This window comes from Mytilus californianus, unplaced genomic scaffold (genome assembly GCF_021869535.1).
Source record: "Mytilus californianus isolate M0D057914Y unplaced genomic scaffold, xbMytCali1.0.p SCAF_5, whole genome shotgun sequence".
In the NCBI taxonomy this organism is placed as follows: Eukaryota; Metazoa; Mollusca; class Bivalvia; order Mytilida; family Mytilidae; genus Mytilus; species Mytilus californianus.
This window is the reverse complement of record NW_026262701.1, coordinates 117,761,415-117,770,880: the sequence shown is the minus strand read 5'-3', so window position 1 is coordinate 117,770,880 and position 9,466 is coordinate 117,761,415.

The window sequence follows — 9,466 nt, the reverse complement described above, 5'->3', positions numbered from 1 at the left end:
TGAACAATAACACACATAAATAAAGTCGATATATAGATTTAAAGAAGTCAGTATATAATGTAAGGTCCAGGTAAGCTATTTCTTCTGTAAAATAAGAATCAGAACACAACAACGGACATCTGCATGTATCAAGTGTGGAACGGAGACCACAGTGATAATATAAACACATCTATCTTATTTACACAAGTTAAACCACAGTAAAATTATCAGCTTTCAAATCACCGGGGCGTAACAATACCTGGGGTAGAAATGCCTTAGAGTCTCATATAATTAAGTATTTTATGAACAGTAAATTTGAGAAAAATGACCATATCGACGATTTTTTATGTCAACGCAAAAGTGATTACTATTGGGCTGGTGATACCCTTGGGAACGAAACGTTCACCAGCACAAAATCAGTACACACACAGCAAAATACACACAAAAAGCAAAAGAACAGTTTTTGACCATTGTCATGAAAACCATGTTGGGTTAGAATGAAAACAAGCCATGCAGGAATGTTCCTTGAAAGTTCCGTTGAGGGTGTTGCAATCTAGTCTATATGGAAGTTCTAGTATGGTTAAAAGGGGGCCCGTAACGGGTTCATATTGGTCTGAATTTCAAAGATGGTTTTTGACGTTTTGTTGAACCAATTGAAACCTGACTGATTCTAACAATTAATTCGTATAAAAAAAACCTCATGTCATTATTAACGACAAGTCCAGAATAATAAAATATGAAAGGAAATATATGCCAAATATGAAAATATAGAAAAACAAAAGAAATAATAAAGCGTTGATAAAAGAGAGGCGAAAGATACCAAAGGGACATTCAAACTCATCAGTCGAAAATAAACTGACAACGCCATGGCTGAAACAGAAAAATACCAACAGACAAACAACAGTACACAAAGCACAACATATAGATAAAAAACGAATTTCACACATCCATGTTCTAACAGCGTTGTGGTATGATTGCAAATGAGACAACTATCCACCAGATTTCAACAGAAGTGGATGTAAGCAGTTATAAGCATACGTCAAGCGTGATACAATATCAATGGTAGCCGGGAGTACACTTACGTATTGCTACACATAATGGGACCCTTCAGATTCATCTACTTTGCAATGCATGAGTATGAATACAAAGGCACGTTATGTGTGTTAAGGGATGTTTTAAAAGTCGTAGATGACTTAAACCAAGGTTGAATTACTTACCCTACCAAAATATCGGATTCGTATAGTGTCAGTTGAAATTATTCTCCCTTCTTCGGTCTTACCCTACGTAGTGCTATGATCATACATTGTTTTTGTGTTGAATGATTTTGGAAATAGTTAGCACTAGATTCTAAGCAATCACCTATACTAAATTAAGTACTAGTACATGCACATGATATATATAAATAACATAATTTCCAAACTGCTTTATTTATATCAATATTTCATTATTTTATTTATATTAGGCTTTCGACTTTGTTATGAAGGAGCGTTCCTTTTATGTCGAAAACAACAAACATTTTACCGTTAATCTACGTATCACAGGATATGTTATACAAGTCAGTGCGTCAGAAGTTCTAACGAAAGCTGCGTCACTTGTCAAAATAAATAATCCAAATAAAATTGCAAAGATGTTCTAATGCTAAATACCGGAAATTATGTTTGCTAAATAAAGTATAATATACAGATGTCATTTGACAGATGATGTAAGAAGCCAAAAATGGAATTTTCAAGGAAATTATAAACTGAGATTAGTCAATATTACAAGTAAAAGTCATAAAAAATAGGAATTTTATGATTATACTCAATGATTCCTTTTTTATAGCTGTAATAAAGTGCATTTCGTAACTAAAGTTAAAATATATTTCAATCAAATGAAATTAATAAATTTGAACATTGATTAGAAATTTACTCAGAAGGGTTATATACACTCGTAAGTTAGAAAGAAAAGACTAATATAAAATCTAGTGCAAAACAAAGTAAAAAGTATTTCTAATCCTCAGGTATGACTGAATATATTTATGCACGTCGGCATTAGAATTCCCTTGATTGATTGAGGGGTGCATTTTACAAATTGTGTAAAAGGAAGTAATTAAAACAAGGGTTCATGAATAGTAAAATTGAAATCATCACTTCTAAGTTTGAGCACGCTGTAATCACTTGTTGAACACAAGGTATGGAATAATGCTGTCTCAGAAGACCAAGGATATGTTCCGTTCGTCGTACTAACAGTCTCTTCCATCTTTTCTTTTTACTGCTAATCAAAAATGACTAATCACCGATTTTTTCTTCACAATGTGTACCTTCCAGAGCACCCGAGTTTAAACCCCCGGCTTATTAGTGGGGTTCATAGTAGTTGTTTTCTTCTTACAGCCATGTTGCTGTCTTTTCGACTGATGATTTGTTTTATTATCCGTATAGTAAAGTTGTTTTTTATTAATAAAGAAGAAAAATTATTCATCATTTTAAGACTTCCTTTGCCGAAAAGGAACAATTAAGTTATGCAAGGGTCTTTTCGAATCTTCAAAAAAGCTATATCTCTCACAGACAAACTTTTCAAATATTTCTTATATCTATTTATGAAGTAAAAATTTTACTTTGATTACAGTTTTGTAATGTGAGAATACATCCGTTATTTAGATGTTCAGTCCTTAAGACAGGAAACAATTCATATAGATTTATATATAACATTCACCACATTTTACATCTGGCAAAACATTTATCGTGTAGTCTCTCAACACCAGAGTTGACTTTAAATGTGTTTGTTACTTTGTTTATTTTCCGTTTAGGTAAACTATTTCTCTATTCATTCATACATCTTTGGTTTTCCGTTTTCCCGATTAAGTTTAATTCAATTGATTGTAAAAATTTATTCTAAAGATAATAGCTTGAGTGTAAACACGCCTAAATATGTGAATAGATGAGCGTTTCAGTTGACATGCATGACCGTCAAATACAGTCGTTTCTGATCACATTAAACTTACTGCTTTACTAAACTAGCTTTTACAAAAGATAAAACAGAAAAATCGTTGTAATAATTGGACCGAAATTTTGATGCGTTGGTCCCTAAACATCCAAATATGATTGCCAGCTTGAGGAGACAACTAGTGGAGAGTTGTCTCCTTGGCAATCATACCACATCGTCTTGTTTTTATAATGAAACCTGTATCTAACATTGGACCAATGTATGCATCTGTTTTAGATGAATTGTTATGAAAAGATATACGGTTAACTTTGTTAATATAGTGCAAACATTATATAGTTCTAAAAAGGTATAATGCCAATACTATAAAAAGACGTAAATAAATAATCACAATTATTGAAATCTAAGGTTTTATTAGCTGGTTCGGTGTATTTATTTGTTTGATTCTGAGTTTATTGCTCTCCAACTTTTGATATTTTAGCATTTTTATATATTTGGTTTCCAGCAAAACAGACGAGAGTAGGGGAGATTTGACAGTTCTGTACACTATCCAATTCATTAAAATTTGGGAATAAGAGTTAACAAATATCAACATGGTTTTGAACTTGACCCCTGATATTTGACACCCTTTTAATTATCATGCCAGTTTGAAACGAAAATTGGCCTTGCTTGAGGATGATAAAATTTCCAAACAAAATTATCAAAGATATGGAAATTCTATAACAAAATGTGTAGAAATCGATGATCATGCCAGAAAAAGGGACCACGCTATTAAAAAAAAAAGGACAAAAATAGTTAAATTCGTTCCAATCCATCTTGAAATGGAGAAAAGTCTCGATTCAAATGAACAAAATTTTGAATATCGAGGAGTACAAAGAAAATTATGGAAAATACAAAATTTTAACCCTGGTCAGTCTGGAGACTAAGGCCTAGGTAAAAGAGGGGCGAAAGATACCAGAGGGACATTCAAACTCATAAATCGAAAATAAACTGACAACGCCATGGCTAAAAAAGAAAAAGACAAACAGACAAACAATAGTACACAAAACACAACATAGAATGAATGAAGAATTAATTAGTTTGCAGATGTTTATTCATTGCCCACAACCACAGAGATTGTTTGCGTCGAGGTACAAAATGATGTTATATGAAGCTATCATATCCTTCCACACAAGAATTGTTAGCTTTTGCATACCTTTATGAAATCATTGTAAGCTCACTTCTAATTCCTTTCTCAATCATGAGCAGCATGTTGGGGTCTGTCAGGTTACTAAGTTGGTCTGTGGTAACTATCAGCGACACTAAACAAGAGCGGTGTAGTACTAGTCAGGATGGAGTGCATAGTTCTTCAGACATAGGTTTTGAAAGTTCTCTAACACATCACAGATCAAAAGTATATCCGTTTGAAAATACTGGTCATAATATTAACACATGTTGGTTTCTGTATCTTCCTTTACTTCCAGACTCCCTTGGTGTAATTGTAGTCCTCTGCGCTGTCATCGTCTTTGATGAGCTTGTTGTATAACTCCTTCGTCGAAGCGAATTTGGTCTCAGGTCAGGAATATGATAGTTGTTTTCCATTCGTTTGATGTGTTTGAGCTTTTGATTTTGCCATTTGATAATGGATTTTCCGTTTTGAATTTTTCTTGGAGTTCGGTATTTATGTTATTTTACTTTTTTTGTAACTTGTCAAATCTGTTCATGTAATCGTACGGGTGTATTCCTTTTCATAAAAGTAGCTTATTGTCTTTGTCTGCTTGGGTCCGATCAGGAAATCATAACCTTCATCCATTTGCTTAATAGTGGAAAGTGATGTCACACCCAACTACTCTGGGAACACTCTTGAATAACTTCGAGACAGTCTGTCGCGTGATATTTCTTCTTTACGAATCATTAAACCATTGAACAGCAAATATGCTACTTCAATATTTTCCTAAGTTATATACCGGTAATCATACCCTGCCTTCAATGCTGTGTTCTCAAGGGGACACATGACGTAGTTCAACCTTGGTTCCCTCGGTAGTATAGTCTGTACCTTAATTCTTCTTGGATTTAATCGCGAGTTTGTGTAATTTTGGGTTTAGTTTTATCACTTTCGTAATTAGTTATCGCGCAGTAATCCCTTTATACTCTTCGACCGCAACATTTTTTTTATAAATGAAATGTTGTTTTCTTCGTTGTCGGGTATTCAAGTAATCTGACCTTCACTAGATTCTGAATGAAGTGATAGCTGTCGTACCCGACAAGGTTGTGGTAGATTACCGGAATGAATTTCGATACCTAGTAATTTAAGTTTCTCGTGTTATGACCTGCATTTCTATAATTCCCTGTATAGTGACAATGATCTCTAATTTTGTAATTGGATGAGCAACACGACGGGCGCCACATATGGAGCAGGATCTGCTTAACCCTCAGAAGCACCTGCGATTACCCCTATTTTTTGGAGGAGTTCGTGTTGCTCTGTCTTTAGTTTTCTATATTGTGTTTTGTATATACTATTGTTTGTCTTTTCGTCGTTTTTCGTTTTTTTGCCACATAAGTATGTATGTATGGACGAAGATCCCTCCGTGAATGGAGCACCCCTCGATTGGATTGTCAGTTTGACTTAAGAGTCTGATTATCCCTTTGGTATCTTTCGCCTCTCTTTTGACATCTCCAAGTTTTGGTACTCAATTCAACGCATAGTTACCTGCCCGACGCTTGCTTATTCTCATCCGACATCTCTAAGGGCAGTTGATAATCATCTTTCTGTGACCTGTTCAAATTTATTCACAAAAGATCTTGGTCACATCTTCCCCCTCTGTCTGCATTGTATAACAAACTGGTTCTCTAGTGAACACCCTGTTGTCAAAGCACTTAATGTAATTGCAAAAATCGAACGATATGTGCTTCTGGTAGGGTTTGGTGCGTGGTTTGTAGTTTTCCATCCGGCTCCAGTGGCTTGTGATTGTTTCGGCATGGATTTCCTACTGTCCCTACCAATCGTTCAGCCATTTCTTGTGCTGGTGTTAACTTTTTCGGCTTGATTTCCATAGTAAAAAAAAACAATCAAAATTTGCGTACAGCACAAAAGTAACCTGTGGTTTGTTCATTGTGATTACGGCACCTGTTGAAAATACAGATCCTTCAATAGTGTTCAGGGATTTGGGAGAATAGCATTCTCGACAGGAAAATGGGCCAATCCTTCCTTCTCAATCATCAAAAAGTCCACATTCTCTCTTCTCAGTATCAATCCTCAGTGGTTAGATATCTTTCTTTTCAAAATCATTCACAATTTATATGATATGTTGTTGCTAATGCAATAAAGATTCATTCTATTCTAAAAAATATATTTAGATTGTTTTTTTCATCTTTGTAATGTTTTTTTGAAATTCACCAGGAGTTCAATCCCTTTAAACTTTTAACTCGTTTGCCCCAATCGCTGGAACTGGGTCTCCGGTGTGTTTTTGAAATACCCTTCATGATCTGGTGCTGCAAAAATTGTCCACTTAAAACATTGATCGTCATGGTTTTTCACATGAATGACTGCTTTATTGTCTTATGAAGTATTTACTAGTGAAAGTACAAATTTCAAGAAACTTTTTTTAATTGTTTAATTATTAGTATTACTATAATTTGAAAATCTTTCTGCATTATGTCATATTGATATACAATTAATCGAAGTTATATATATCTTGAGGATATTTGTCCCGAAATATATTATAATTAGCTATGTTGGAAACAAACCCATAAAAAGTCAATAAATTCATTTATATTCAGTGATAAAAAGTACAAATTAGAGATGAAATGTTCTCTCGATTACTTTGGAATTAACTTTTAACAAAAGTTTACGTCTTTAAGCCAATTCATTAGATCATGGATTCACTTCATCAGCTGAATGGCCAATCCTTGAATTGGTTGTTGAGAAGGAAAAACGTGATTACACCATGTTTCATAGAATGAGTTCAGTTGGTTTTGAATGATCCTTGTCCTCACATGAACTCAAGATGCACTTATCAATACGGATCACAAACTATTCATTTTGCTTGTCTTTATCTTAACAATTCCACTTCAATCTTTCGTCGTCCTCAAGGGATGACTAGAGTATAGAAACATGGTCAACTCGACTTCTACTATTCTTGCTGAGGTGGCGTCCGCTTGGATGTATAAGTACACAGCCACATCCAGCTTATCAACTGGTTGATTTTTTACTATTAAGCTATGGAAATGTAGCCTTAAACGTGAGTAAATTCGTGATTAGTTATCTATCGCAATGGATATGTTTACGTAATAGTTATACACCGAGGGATAGGTGTGTCTGGATAAGAAACCCCGTCGGCCGGAGGCCGGAGGGGTTTCTTATCCAGACACGCCGTATCCCGAGGTGTATAACTAACTTACACCCCATTCTATACCCTAATTTTTTAACATTGATTATTAAATGAAAAAAAAACCGATAGCTTATTTATTGACAATATCAAACCATGATTTATAAGAATTTTTTTTTTATTACATGAAACCCCACTAGTAACCTTTCTTAGGGTATCTTTGTTCAAACTTTGACAAGTGATTATATTTAACAAATGTCAAAGTTGTTTTGCATATTCCCGTTAAATCCGTGTACTAAAATGGATCAGCGGGTCAAGGTTGACCGTTTCGTGTATTCTTATTACAAACAAAAATACATCATGCTCCTTGTATGCAGTTGTCAATATGGACGGGTATAAAACGGACGACATTTTGTGGCAAGCGTAGGATTTGGTAGCAGAGACTTAAGATAAAGGCAATACTATAACCCAAAGTACTTACCTGTATCAGTGTAATAAAGGTAATCATAACTGTATTTTATATCTTACGGATTTATAACACCCCCTCTTCTCGAGAATAAACAAACATTCATATTCGGACATACTAAGGGATAGGTGTGACCAGACTACCAGACACGCTCAACATACAAAGATACAGATTTAATATTTAGGAACTCCCTTTTTGGGGGAAAACAGGGGCTGATCCAGCTGGGGGTTCCCAACTCAAGAGAAAAAAGGGGGGTCCAACCATTCAAATGCATTGATCTTTTAAATAAAAGTCGGGTCCAAACCGCGGAACCCCCACCCCCAGATCGGCCAATGGGTAACCGGGGGGGGGGGGGGGGGGTCCCGGGAGTTAAAATCCCCATTTTTTTAAAGACCAATGCTTTAGAATAGAGACATATGACTGGGATAAAAAAAAATACCTTCAAGCAAAGGAGTAATTAAAGGATTATTTTTGTATTCAAAATAGATGCTTAATTTTTTTTCGCTAATGGAATTTCCTAAAACGTTTTTTTTTAATATCTTGAAACAATTTGTAGTGAACACTAAAGAATGCGTTATATTTCCAAATAAACACATACACCTTTACTCGAACAACCATCCCATAAAACAAAACTTTTCAATACTTTGACACATTCCCCATTTCTATTCACAATTTTACCATATACAAAGAAAAAACAACTGCAAGATACGAGTCTATAATCTAAAATTGGGTTGTTGTTTTGAGTATAGAAAGTAAAAATAAGTGTCATTTTTAGATGCCTTCCGGTAGTCTTGTATTATTTGTACAATATAGAATCAAAGCATGCTAAGAAAATGAGAAAACAACTAACAACAACTGGTGAGAAAAATGGAGGATAATGGCGATAGTATTTAAATTTGTGTTACTTTTTGAGAAACGAAAGAGTATAGTTAAACAAAATTTGCTAAGTTCATAACTTAGTTTGGCACGAGACCACAAGGCTACACAATTAGGGTAATCTTATGTATATTATATCTTTCATAGAAAACCGAATAAGCCTTTGGTTGCTTATATACCCGAATAATTTGACCTGGAATTTTTAGTTTTATGTCTCCGCAGTTTGGAGACTAATTGTTTTGCTCAGTTCTTCTTCACAGCAATTATCAGAACTCCAAGTCAGAGGTACTTAATGTTGTACAATATGTTTCCAAGAACAAGTTGAATTGTGGCTGTCAGTGCCTAAAGTATATTTCCGTGCATTGGCGTTTTTTTCAAAGGAAATTTATTATGTGGAAAATTTGTTTGTAATATTTGACTTTTAAAAACAAAATTAATTGTTTCGCGTATGTCATCAGATTGCGGGTTAGACTTAACCTGAAGAACCCCTGCCCTTTAAAAAAAATAGATTAGAAACAGAAAGGGATTTTACTACGAATATTATAAACGGGTACAAATATTTTAACTGGTTTATTTCGAGCAGACCTATTATACCCCCTAGTTAAGCTGGGTAAGGGATTCTCCTGACCATTTGTTTTCTTGGGGTTCGAAAAGGAATTAACTGCATTTTGGAATTCAAGAGGGTTGCCAACCTTTAGTTGGGCTATTCATTCAAGCATGGGATTGAGGAGACTTTTTTGTTACATAATTGCTTGTTATTAAAAGTGACATTTTTCTCTAAATGGTGACGATGACTGAAGAAGACAAATACAGGAACATCCAAATATGTTTTTCTCTAGATTTGTCAGTAGTGGTATATAATGAAGAATCGAAACATTCCGTATTTCAAAAACAAATTAACCCGATTATAATCAATATC